The sequence below is a fragment of the Heterocephalus glaber genome, unplaced genomic scaffold, assembly GCF_053883595.1.
Source record: "Heterocephalus glaber isolate CG9 unplaced genomic scaffold, H.glaber_assembly_v1.0 deba00001058, whole genome shotgun sequence".
In the NCBI taxonomy this organism is placed as follows: domain Eukaryota; kingdom Metazoa; phylum Chordata; class Mammalia; order Rodentia; family Bathyergidae; genus Heterocephalus; species Heterocephalus glaber.
The window spans coordinates 3,200,220-3,214,828 of record NW_028258184.1 but is presented as its reverse complement, the minus strand read 5'-3'; positions in this window follow the sequence as shown (position 1 = coordinate 3,214,828).

The following is a 14,609-nucleotide window of genomic DNA, read 5'->3' as shown; positions in this document are numbered from 1 at the left end:
AGCAGGGGAAAAGAACTTGGCATACAGATAAGTGAGGCATATAGGACTCCAGCTAGCCTTAATAAAAAAAAATCTACACATAGGCATATAATAGTTAGGATTCCAGAAACCCAACAGAAGAATAAAATTCTACAAGCAGTGAGAGAAAAGAAACAAATCACATACAAAGGAAAGCCCATCAGAATCACAGCAGACTTCTCAATGCAAATCCTCAAGGCAAGAAGAGCTTGGAGTGATGTATTTCAAGCCCCAAAGGAAAATAGCCTCCAGGCAAGACTGATGTACCCTGCAAAACTATCTTTCAAAATTGATGGAGAAATAAGATACTTTCATGATAAAGAGCACCTTAGGAACTTCATGAATGCCAAACTAGCACTCCAAAATTTTTAGACAATATCCTAGGAAAAGACAATGAGGATCACAACCCCAGGAAGCCCAGCAGAATGAATCCATTGGGAGTGACAAATTAAACACAAAGGGGAAGAATCCAACAAAAAGAAAAAGTCATGACAAGGCTTTTAAAACTTTTAACTTCATCTCCCTAATGAGTGTAGAATTCAATCTTGTTATTGTACTGATTAGTATTTTTCTGATTCTAGAGTTGCACACCTTTCCTTGTGCTGTGCAGGCTATTTATCATCTTCTTGTGTCTATTTTTTAATTGGGTTGTCTATTAATGACCTGTAAGAGTTCTTTATATATTATGGTCATAGGTTATATGCATTGTAAATATGGTCTGTTTAAGAACTACTTTTCATTTTAATGATGTCCTTTAAAGTTCCAGATTTTGATGGAATCTCATTTATCAATTTTTTCTTTTATACATCATGTTTTTTGTATCCTAGGAAGTTCTTGCCTACCCTAAATTCATAAACATTTTCCCTTATAATTTCTTCTTAAAATTTTATAGTTTTAGTCTTTCATATTTAGGTTCACAGATCCTTTCAAGTTATTTTTATGTATGGAAATAAAGGGCTGAAGTTAATGTTTTTATATACAGATACCAGGTGTTCTAGAGCCATTTGCTGAAAACACTATCTTTTCCTCTGCTCTTGAATTGAATTTTCTATAAAATGTTAATATTTAATTATCTTTAAAACTCAGTGGACCATATATGAGTGATTCTATTTCAAGATTCTCTGTTTTATTCCAATTATCTATATGTCTTTCCTTATACCAACACTGCCTTGATTACTGTAACTTTAGAGGAAGTCTTAAAATTAGGTACTAAACATCTTCCAAAAATGTTTTTTTTTTCTTTTCCTTTTTACTTTTCTAGATCCTTTGTACTCCTACATAACTTTTAAATTTCAATATCCAGTTCTTCATTTATAGCAAGTATATACAGACCTGAATTTTTTTATATACCTTGTGTTTTCTAATCCTGCTAAATTCAAGTACAAGTTCTAGGGGCTCCTAGAGACTTCTTAGTATTTTCTCTGTAGATGATCAGTTCATCTACATATAAAGATTTTGCTTCTACCTTGCCAATCCTATCCTAATTGTGTCATTTTATTCCCAGATTATTTTGGTTTAGGCCTATGTTTCAAAGTTTAATGGACAGATGAAGAGTAGGCATATCTGCCCTTGTTCCCCACCTTAGGGAGAAAGCATTGTGTCTTCTCCACTCACATAAGGTGTTCTTGCTGGAAGTATGGAGTACATGTATTTAATCTGTTGAGAAGGTTCTGTTCTACTTCTAGTCTCCTGATAGCTTTGACCATGAACAGCTGTAGAATGTAGTCCAATACTTTTTCTCCAACTAATGACAGGATCATATGGCTTTTTCCTTTCCTCTGTTAAAATGATGACTTTTGGGGGTGGACCTGCCAATGCAGAACCCACACTGCCATCCCTATAATAAAACCTCTTTCTACATCCTGCCAGATCTGACTTCTAATAGTTTGTTTTATTAAACAAATTTCTATCTATGTTCATACTTTTTTCTTCTATTATCTTTATCCAGTTTTAGGATTAGCACAATGTTGATTCCTTAAAATGAGGGGAGAAGTGTTCCTTTTTTCTGCTTTAAATGTTTGACATAATTTATCAGTTAAAACGTACATGAGCCTGTTGTTGTCATATAGGTAGGTTTTCAAGCTAGGAATTTACTTTCTTTAATAGGTGCTATTCAAATTTTATATTTCCTCCAGAGTTAGTTTCATTAATTTGTCTTCCAAGGTACTTCTTAGAAGGTATTAAATTTATTTCAAAAAAAGATTTTTGTAATATGCTCTCTATATCCTTTTAAATTCTGTAAAATCTGTGGTAATGTCTCCCAGATCTTGATATTGTAATTTTTAAAATGTATAATTGATATTGTGTAATAGGAAGAAAAGGTCTAAAGGAGCAGGGGAAGTGGGAGGGGTAGGCAAATGGAAAGAAGGGAAAAGAAAAAATATGAGAAAAGGAAAAAGTGGAAACAAAGTCTTAGCAAATAGGGAAGGGTGGAGGGTGTGCAGGGAGGGCAGGGGAAGGGAAAAAAATAAGAACCAAGATACTCATGTAATGGTACAAGATCCCAATGATGAATGTAACTGTATTTTATACCTAAAATGTACCAATAAACTTAATAGGGAAAAAAATAAAATAAAATAAAATAGAACTTCAGTCATTGTTCCTATGAATACTCAGAGTGAGATGCACATTTGATGATATTGTCCCAGAACATAAGCCAGTGGAAGGAAATAAAGAAAGCCTAGATTTCTTCAGAGCAGAAAGTCATATCACCTGTTTTTTTTTCTATTAAATATTTTTATGTCTAGAACCTCATTTTTAATGTTTATTTCTTCCTGTATTTTCCTTAATGTTTCTCCAAACTCCACCATCATTAACAAATCAATTCAAAATCATTCTCTCTTCAATTTCTCCAGCTTATAGAAGCAAACTTCCTAATTATAGAACTCAGTTAAGAACTTCCATACTTTGATCCCTGCATGACAGGCTTCAATATGTCTTCATCTTTTTTCTTATCCTACTCAAGTTCCAAAGACAACCATTAAACTGATTTTGTTATTTACTTTCGTGTCCATTTCTCTTCCTATCTTTCTATTATGGCTTCCTATCTTTCTATTATGGCTCAAATTCCTACTAATTTCCTTTTATCTTTCATGCTAGCATTTAAAAACTGCTAGATAAAAATCATACTTTGGCTACATTATAGTATATTCATGATTATCAATATTAATTGAGAAGTCAAGATCACCCATCAATCTTAGTTTTCAATATGATTGGTAAAATATTCATACCAATGACTTGTTCAATGCAGTCACCATACTAATCAAATCATTGATTTCCCTCATCTGTTACCCTCTCTTTCAGCTAATGATCTCAATTGCAGCACTGCTTTGTAAAAAGCATCTTGAAACCATCAAACAAGAGTTCACCTTATCTCCTCCCTAAACTACGTACTTAACTTGAACCCACACCAATCCTCTCTGTCTTTACTCTTGTTATAATGGAAGTCAGGCCTGGGCTTTCCTTTCTCTTGAAAGGCAAACATGCTCATTGGAATATAGACACTGGTTTTACTCTTCTTGGACTCTTCAGTGATTATGCTTCCTTCTGATAATGTTGTGTTCATAAGCATTCAAACATCCTCTGGCTTTTCTTATATTAAAGGAACACAAACTTCTCAAATCCCATATACCTTTCCATATGCTATACCACTGTGTCATTATTTTCAAGTCAAATTAATTGGAAGGTATTTTATACATACTAAATTATTTCCTAAGCCCACATCAAATCTGCATTTGCTCCCCATCTGACTTTTACATTTTGCATTATATTAAAATTTCTCCTATTAAAGGCTTTAGTTATATGTTCTGTTCACACTGAATTTTTCACTGAAATAATTCCTACTCAGCCTTCAGAGGGTTCAAAGTTTTGTTTCTTCAGTGATACCTTCCATAGCATTATTTAAAGTATGCTACTACTAAAATACTCTCTATGTAGTCTTGTTAGAATTTATCATCATAGATTGCAATTCAATACTTATTTTTTTTGTTACAGAGTATTTCAATTAAGCTTTATTAGCCTGCTTTCCTGTTACTGGAATACATCTAAGTCTTGACACCTAAAACTTAAAAAGGAGAGGTTTCATTTGGCTGATGGCTTCAAGGAATTCAGTCCATGGTCAGCTCACACCAAGGCTGACATCATGGCAGAAGGACAAAGCAGAGCAAAGCTGTTTAGTTCATGCTTACTGGTGAGCAGAACAAGAGAACAGTGCCAGAGAGGAAAGGGTGAGGGACCAGGTATAATACTTCAGGTCACATTTCTGTGACACACCTGGACACCCAGAGGTGTTCTTCACCAATCCCTAGGTAGCTCCCAAGCCAATCAAGTTGACATTCAGTTTAACCATCCCAGCAATACTAGCATCATGCAGCAAAACCTGTACAAAGAAATTTGACTATTGCAGCTGTTTCCCCTGAAACTAATTGAGTATAACTGCTTTCATCCATTTTCTACTTCTCTCTGCCTAAAACAGTCTGAATTCCACTTACAGATAATCAGCTGTCATTTCCCTTCTTATTTAATTATCCTGCTACCTCTTTATTATATAAAGAAATCTTGTCTTTCCCAGCAGAACAAATTAAGCATTTTCTATGGCAGATAGGGTGGCTGTTAGTGGAAAAGGTTAAAATCTCGTCAATGACTTATAGTCAAAATTTTCCTTGTTATGCATTCTCCATCATTCTTAGATCTTTTATGAATAAGCGAATGAAGGAATGAATACACATTTGACAAAAAGAACTGGAAAAACGTCTTAGTTCACTGAGAATATGCCAAGAAATAAAAATTAGAATTTTTTAAATGAAATATTTGTGCAATTGGTCTTGAAACTGTGCCCTTTCTAGTAGAGGTCTAAGTAATTATAATTCCAGAATTTTTATTTAATTTTGCTTTGGTAGGGAATTAAGAAGAACATAACTGTGACATATCATATAATTACTTTCTGATTTGATGTGCAATTTTAATTAATTTAGAGTTATGTTCCCATAGAATAAGATAAAATTGTAGGGTTCATATTTTCTTTTAGCTTTCTTATTTGTCTGGGGAGGAGATGGAAGAATGCTCAACCTTTTAACAGCAAATTTTAAAAGCTGATGAAAATTTAAGGTTAGCACAGATTTTGTGCTTTTCAGGTAAGACACACTATTTCTGAAGACTATTTGGGTAGCAAATATATTTTTAGGCTGCCTCAAAGATGTTTTTCCTCTTGGGAAAATAATACAGTTTCTTATGAAAACACTGAAAGACTCTTTTTGAATCCGTTTCCTAATTACCTTTAAAAAGTCATCAGTAATTATCTGTTACTATTGTCTTTCTCCGTTGAAAACAAGCAGATACTCTGACTCAAAATCACAATCAAAATCACTACTCCTTATACCCAAGGTAATCAAGTGACTAAAATTTTGTTTGCCTGCTGCCACTTGTTAGCACATCCTGCTCTCCTAGGCCCCTGTGCCTTTGCTTCACATCACTCCCAAACAGACTAGTAATTTTGCTCACTGGGTCATGGAGATCTCTGCCAGTGCATTTTCTTAGTGCTTCCCATGCTCTGATCATTCCAGAACTCTTCCCTTTTCATGAGGACAATTGCTGCCCAATTCCCTAGAGTTCCACAGTCTATACATAAATATCTAAGTCATGCATGGCATTTTCTCTCCCAAATAGTTCCTTGTGAATTTCATACTCTAAGGAATAATGAAGAAAAATTGATTCATGCCCACTCCCATGTTATGATAGACATTTGCTTTGTTGGGTATCCACACACTTGAGTAAGTAATTATGTTGAACCAGGGCTCAACAAACATTGTATGTAAAGAAATAGACAGTAAATATGGTGGACATTGCCAGCCATACTGTCTCTGTCAGGACTACACAAGCCTGCTGTTATCAATGCTGTCATTCCAGCTCAAGACAGCTATAGACAATCCTTAAGCACTAGATGTGGCTGTGATAAAATATTCTTATTTACAAAAACTAGTGTTGCATCAGGTGTGACCCATGGGTCATAGATAGTGGGCCCCTCTTCTGGACACACACAGCTAATAGACAGGAAGTCACACTGGTATGGGAGAAGAGGCACAGTTATTAAAGTTGAACTGACATGTGTCCAAATCCTGGTGCCAGCAATTTATATAATTTGGAGCAAGTTGTAATACCTCTTCGGGTCTATTTCATCACTTGTTAAAAAATTATATGCTCTCAAATGTTTTGTGAAAGAATGTATATAAAAAGTTTTGATATAATTTTTATACTGATGAAAATCATATTTCCATTTTTTGAATAATAACCATTATTATTTTCAATTGTATGAAACTTCCTTCAGCATAGGTTTCATGCTTGACTGAGCTGTTGTATAAACCAGATCCTCTTTAATTTAAGGACTATGATTTGAGTCTACTCCCGCAAAGTTCATGTGTTGGATGCTTGGTAGTATTGGAATATGCTGGAAAAAACTTTAAGAAACAGCTTAATGATGGGAGGGCCTTGGTCCAAGACAGAGGAAGGTAGTCAGGCAGTTCCCCTAAAGCCCTTGATAGTTCTCAAGCCAAGGTTCTTCAGAGGTCTCAAGACAGCCACACTCAAGGAATTTAGTCCAAACCAGCAGGTATGTGGCTATGCAAAGACAGGAAAACCATAGGAAATCAATGGACTGCAACTTGAGCGAACTAGCAACCAGGCAAAACCTTGAAGTACTGGGATTTAGAAAACTAAAGTCAAAGAAGTAATAGACATTGGCACTGAGCAAATGGCTCCTCAGTGGGAGAAAGGAACCTCTCTGCCTGTGGGGCAGTAAGGGGAAAACCTCAGTGTTCCCTTCTGAGGGCTGACTTTGCTGAAAAGTAGAAGCACGGCCTGAGCAAAAGGCCACCTGAATGCAGCCAAGGGTTCAGGGACAGGAGTGATATTTCCCAGCATTCCTCGACCAACTTGGAAAATGTCAGGTCAAGGAGCATCTTAGCCCCTGCCCCATCCCTGCTCAGTTGAGATGCAGAAGAGGGGCTTTGGAAGGGTGGGGATGCATCTTAAATAATCTCCCTCTCCTCCTTGAGGGGTAGACATGGAGGAACAAAATGAAAACCAGTATTTTTTATATCTGTGGGATACAACAACTACTTCTCTTCAGGGAGACAATGAGACCCTCCCTAGCAGTGAGTTCACAGTGGTGACAGAAAATGTAAAATCATGCTGTAAGGGGAAACACGCCTGGCTCACAGGAGACTAAACTCAAGGGGATAGTCCAGAAGTGCAAAAGCCAGGGGAAGCAAGCACTTGGGCAAGAGGGGAAAACCGTAAAACTCTTAGCTAAAGTTAGCAAAAGATAGAGAAGAATAAAATGGAAAACACAGAAGAAATGGACAGATTCCTAGATACATACAAATTACCAAAGTTAAATGAAGAATATATAGAAATTCTAAACATTCCAATTACAATGAGTGAAATTGAAAATGTAATAAAAAAATTTACTAGCAAAGAAAAGCCCAGGTCCTGATGGCTTCACTGCTGAATTCTACAAGACATTTACAGAAGAATTATTTCCATTACTCTTTAAACTCATCAAGAAAATTGAAAGGGAAGCAAGGCTTCCAAATTCGTTCCTGGAAGCAAGTGTTACTTTGATTCCAAAACCAGGGAAAGACCCAACCCCAAAAGAGAACTACAGAACAACCTTCTAATGAACATAGATGCAAAAATCCTCAACAAGATATTGGCAAACAGAATACAGAGGGTCATCAACAAGATCATATACCCTGACCAACTCAGATTTATCCCAGGGATCCATGGATGGTGCCACATTCATAAATCAATAAATGTAATACATTATATTAACAGAGTCAAGGACAAAAACAATATGATCATCTCAATAGATGCAGAAAAGGCATTTGACAAAATCCAACACCCATTCATGATAAAAACCCTACTGAAAATTGGAATAGAAGGTCTTTACCTCAACCTGATTAAGGCTATGTATGAAATACCAACAGGCAACATCATACTAAATGGTCAAAAACTGAAAAACTTTCACACTAAAATCAGGAACAAGACAAGGATGCCCACTATCACCACTACTGTTCAATATAGTTCTGGAAACATTAGCCACAGCAATTAGAAATGAGAAAGAAATAAAAAGAATAAAGATAGGAAAGGAAGAAGTTAAATTGTCATTATTTGCTGATGATACTGTACTTTACATGGAAGACCAAAAAAACTCAGTCAAAAGTCTTCTAGACCAAATTGACAAATTCAGTAGAGTAGCTGGATATAAGGTCAACACTCAAAAAACAAAAGCCTTCTTATATACAAATAGCAGACTCACTGAGAGAGAAATTAGGGAAACAATTCCTTTTAAAATAGCATCCAAAAAAATGAAATATCTAGGAATCAACCTAACAAAGGAAGCAAAAGACCTCTACACTGAAAATTCCAGCACTCTGAAAAAGGAGCTTGAGGAGGATTTAAGAAAATGGAAAGACATCCCTTGTTCCTGGGTAGGAAGAACCAATATTGAGAAAATAGCCATACTTCCAAAACTACATACAGATTTAATGCAATGCCAATTGAATGTACAACAATATACTTCACAGAACTAGAGAAAACAATCCAAAAATTCATTTGGAACCAGAAGAGACCTAAAATAGCAAAAGCAATTCTAGGCAGCAGAGACATGGCTGGGGTATCACAATCCCCAACTTGAAACTATACTACAAAGCTACTGTGATAAAAACAGCATGGTACTGGCAAAGAAACAGGCCCAAGGATCAGTGGAATAGATTAGAAGATGCAGAAACAACTCCAGACATGCTCAGCCACCTCATGTTTGACAAAGGAGCCAGCCACCCTCACTGGAGGAAAGATAGCCTCTTTAATAAATGGTGTTAGAAAAACTGGATTTCAACCTGCCATAGATTAAAACTAGACCCGTACCTATCACCATGCACTAAACTAAGATCGAAGTGGATTAAAGATCTAAATATTAAGACAGAAACACTAAACTTGCTGGAAAATAAGTTAGGTAGAACTCTTGAAGACATTAGCATAGGAAAAGACTTTATGAACAAAACCTCAGTAGCACAGGAGCTAGACAAAGAATCAACAACTGGGATCTCATTAAAAAGCTTCTGCACAGCAAGAGAAACCACCAACAGAGCTAAGAGACACCTACAATGTGGGAAGAAATTTTTACCAGCTGTTCCTCAAACAAAGGACTACTATCTAGAATATATAAAGATGTGAGAAAAATCAGAACCTCCACCCAATATAAAAACCCAATTCAAAAATGGGCATCTGAAATGAACAGACATTTCTCAGACAAAGAAGTAAAAGCAGCAAATAAATATATGAAAAAATGTTCAACCACACTGGTCATTCGAGAGATGCAAATGAAAACAACACTGAGATTCCACCTCACCTCAGGAAGAATGGCTGCTATCAAGAAATCAACCAACAACAAATGCTGGCTGGACTGTGGGGGAAAAGGAACCCTTCTCCATTGCTGGTGGGGGTGCAGGCTGGTGCAACCACTGTGGAAATCAGAATGGAGATACCTCAAAGAACTAGGACTAGAGGTCCCATTTGATCCAGCTATTCCTCTGCTGGGTATCTTCCCAAAGAATCATACCACAGCGATATATGTGCACCCATATTTATAGCGGCATAGTTTGTAATAGCTAAAACTTGGAAACAGCTCAAGTGCCCATCAACTGAAAACTGGATAAAGAATATGTGGGTTTTTTTTTTATAAAATAGAGCACTGCTCAGCCGTAAAGAATTAGAAACTAGAGACATTTATAGCTAAATGGATGCATACTGAGGCTATACTCTTAAGTGAAATCAATAGGACACATATGTGTAAATACCGAATACTTTCTCTAGCATAAGAAACTGAAAGTGTAAATAAGAATTAAAATGAATAATTCATAATTTGAAATAGGAAAAGGTCCAAAGGGGTAGGGGTGGTGGGAGGGGAAGGGGAAAGGGAAGAAGGGAAAGGAAAAATTATGAAAAAAGAAATTTAAATGGAAATGAAATTTATGTAAATAGGGAAGGGTGGAGGGGGTGAAGGGTGCACAGGTAATGGGGAAAGAAATAAGAACTAAGATACATCATGTACAGGTGCAAGCACCAAAGGATAAATATAAACATTTTGTATACCTAAAATGTACCAATAAAAGAATTTAAAAAAAGAGAGAGAGAGAGAGAAGGCTCAAATTGATGCATTACAGATGCAGAAGCCAAATTGAATGAACAGCACTGAGTTCCAGAGGATTATTGGAAACTATTCTGAAAACTTATAGTGCAATATACTGGAAATTCTAGAAGAAATGGATAAACCAGAGACACACATGGCCTCTCAAAATTGAACACAGAAGATACAAAAATCATCTACTACACAGAGTAACTATCATCAAGAATTCAAAAAAACTGAATCCTCATGAGAATGCAGGGAAAAAGGAACCTCCTGCACTGCTGATGGGAATGTAAACTTGTACAGCCACTATAGAAATCAGTATAGTGATTCCTCAAAACACTGAACACATATATATATTTGATACAGCTATACCACTCCTTGGTGTATTCTAAAAAGATTAAAATAGCATACTATAATGATTAATGCATATCCATTTGTATTGCTAAGCTGTGTAAACTGCTTACATGCCCCAAAACAGATAAATGAGTAAATAAAATATAGTATTTATGTACAGTGGAATATTATTCAGCCATAAACAAGAATAAAATCGAGTCATTTGCAGAAAAATTGATGGAACTGGAGACCATAAAGTTAGGTGAAATAAACCAGGCTCAGATTATATGAGCAATCTAACAATAAATAAAAGCAGATGACAAGAAATTAGAAAGTAGTTTTTGGAGATAGAGAGGGAGATCAGGAAAAGGGTGGAGGAAAGAATGAGAGGAGTAATGATGATGAAAATAATCAAAATATGTCATACGTGTGTGCTAATATTATAAAATGAATCTCATTACTCTGTGTTACTATTGTGCACCCACAAAGCATGTTGTTATGGATTCCTAAGCCTGCCCCCACCCAGGTCTCTCTGGCTTCCTGTATGGAGACATAATCTCTCCTCCTTCACACACAGACGCTGCCACTGGCTATGAAGGGGAAGCTGCACAGAGGGCTCTGTTATAACTGAGCCAATCCAGCCACCATACTCTTGACCTCAAAAACCGTGAGCTAAGCAGGTCTCTTTTCTTTATAAAGTCAGATTGTCTCAGATGTGATACTTTGTTAAAGTAACAAAAGCCTGGCTAATGCACTGTGCTAAGAATAAAAACTGTGAGACTTAGCTATCTGAGCAGTATTCAATGTGTATCTTGAGAATAACAAAAAGTCTTATTTTATAATTTATTAGTTTTTAGTCTGCCAACCTAGACTCGGGGCTTCTTAAAAACTCTTCTTAATTAGTAAAGTAGATGACATCCAATATAAACGTGCCAAAATTCTATGATGTGGTATATTTATATACTCTTCATTGTGAAAATATTTTAGACCTATAAAAATGATCATGTGGTTCTATTTATGCAATGTTTTACATTTATTGATTTATATTTGTTAGGCGAAATTTATAAAATTTTTTAAATCCACCTTTGATTATCATAATCAGACTATGTTAACATTTTCAAATTTCCATTAGAATAATAACGGAAGATACGGTTAATAGAATCCATTCATCATGTATCTTAGCACCATACCAAACAGGAGCATTAACAGAAGTTGCTTATGCTACATTTTATGCAAAACTGTAACACATTCACTGAATGGTTTGTTTTTTTTTTGCAGATAAAGTGTAACAATCTGTATTTTAAAAACTGTATGTATGGAAAATAGATATTTGAACCCAGGAAATCTAGACATTTTGGTTATATTGACTAAATTTTTTACTACCAAGGATGGTTTGGAAGTTGAAAGACAATTCACAGCATTTCTACATTTCTTACATCAAGTTTTATCCAGACTATCAATAATGGTTGAGAGCTAAAAAGACCTCTTGAAGCCTCAAGTGTTTGGAAAGCGATTGGATCATGGAGCATTACAGCTGCCTTGCTGTTAGGAGGTGGGGCCTGGCCAGAAGAGGGGGTCACCAGGAAGGTTCACCTACCTTCCTGGCTTCTGTCTTTACTCTGTCTGCTTCCTGGATACCCGGACATTAAAAGATGTCCTCTACTCAGGTCTTTCCACCATTCCATGAACCAGACAAGGACTAGAGCTTCTTTTTAAAATGAGCCAAAATAAACCTCCCTTCCTTTAAGTTGCAGGTGTTGAGTATCTTGTCCTGGGGAGGAGGAAAACGACTAGCATACTTTCTTTTCAAGGATGTTTGTATAGCAAAGAGCCTGGAAGATAGAGATGACATCTCCTTCCAGGGAAGAGGGCACATTTTTTCTGACCACTACAATTCAGATAATGTTTCCCTCTGGAACAAAGAGGGAGCAGGTTTGTCAGCAGTTTCCTGCAAGGCTGAGAGCTTCTAAGCCCTGGGTTCTGCAGCTGTAACACAAAGTATGTGTGCAGTGTCCACCCGAGCTTGCTTCTGATCGTTCCTGCTGGGACTTTGGAGGTGAGGATGTGAGTTCAGTACTATGTGCAGGCTGCTGTCCTACGAGCAAAAGTCCTTCATTTTACTTCAGAATATCATCTACTCCTAATCTTCACATGACTATAATAGGCTAACTTGTTAGCATGATAGTAGGGTAGGATCTGAGACATTCTAATGTACTTGACATTAGGCACAGGTATAGTCTTTTTTGCATTATAATTGTTATTGACACTAAATATCTTTCAATGCTATTGTTTTACTCTGTCTCTTAGAGCTAATAACACAATACCAGAGACTCAGTTAAGTTGTTTTAAAGACACATATTTTGGCTTTTGGTTCTGAACATGCATAGTCAAGGTGTCACATTTGATGATGGCTTTCTTGCTTGTAGAGTGACAGGGAGTATGTGTCTGAATGTGTGTTTTTTTCTGTATTTCTTCTAGATTTCCTTCCCTCTTCTTACAAAACCATCATTAAGTGTAAGGCAGGATTTCCACCCTGAGGGCTTTATTCTAATCTCACCCTACAATACCCACCTCCAAACACCAAATCAGATTGAGTGTCTATCTTCTTCATATCTCACAGTAGAAATTAAATTCAGACATGAATTTCAGTGGAATGAACCATGTTGAAACCATAGCATGTATATTTTGATATTCCTTTTCTTTGCATTAATTCAGTTATGCAGTTAAGTTACTTGAAATGTGTTGTATCTGCCCATCTTGTAAGCATTTTGTCTAGTGCTCCCAGAGCAGCCTTTAGTCTTGTGCTAATTTCTCTCTCCTTCCAAGGTAATACCCTTCAGAAGGCTACACAATGCACATTTCAAGGTCATTTTATCTGGCTAGTAGCAACTTTATTTCTAGCCTAGTTTTTGTGAACATTGTAAGCTCTTTGCCTTACTGTTCAACGTTGTCTTTTGAAAACCTGGGTTCAATGGTTTCCTCTAAAAATTGTGCAGATTAGTACTTATACAGAGACTAAAAAGTTCCCCTAGTTTTAGAATTTCTCTGTAAGCTACCATCTCTTTTATGCTCCATCTATCAATTCTAACCACTCTTACATTCACAAATTCCATTCTGTCTGTTTAACTCAAAAAGACCAGCAAACTCTGTTCAGATTCTCCTTCAATTTGGAAACTTCCCCCAGGCAAAACTGGGGACAAATTGTGAGGGTCACAGTTTTCTGTTTCCTTTCTGTTAGGAATAATTATCCTGTGCTCAGTTGTCTACTGTTCAAGAAACAGTTTTTTAATATATTTTTTTCAATTTTCTAGTTATATAGAGTAAACTGAGTCCTTTGGAGGTATGCTGCATTTTTAAAGTTTCCTAAATGATCAAGTTGCTAGAGTCATACCCTTAAAAATAGAAAATTGAGTTGTGAAAAAAGTAAGAAATACCTAGAGACATCATGACAAAAAATACACAAACCTATCAGCTTTCCCCCCCTAAATTTTAAATGTCAATAAAATAGAAAATGCTTTGTGAATGCATAATGACAGGAAAGATTTTAATAAAATAAAAATCATAGCCAAGTGACAAAATCTATTACTTTTTAATATTGTGAACTCAACTCTTTGCAGTAATTTTACTGTGTGCGATGTGACACACAGCAATTTGTAATTTTTAGTTTTTAATGATTCAGGAAAAAGGAAGACTTCTGTTTGCTACTCATTAGATGTGTGAATTTATGCAAATCACAATTTTTTCAAGCACAAATTTATTCATTTGTAAATAAAAAGTTGAACTAGGTGACATTTAGTCTTTTTATCTCAGAAAATCTGATTTGCTTTAAAAAGTATTTTAAAATCTTTATCTGTATTTACTTCTGTTAGATAAGACAGGATCAGAAAAAAAAATCTCTAATACCATCAAGATATTGCAAAACTAACTGTATTGCAAAGAATCTATTTTCTGTTTCTTTTAATAAAAGAAACTATCAACAACAAAAGTGTGAACTGCTAAGATACACACTACTAATAATGAAGGCCATAATATTAATTGCTATGAGTTGGGAATCTCATTAGGGTGATGTGAG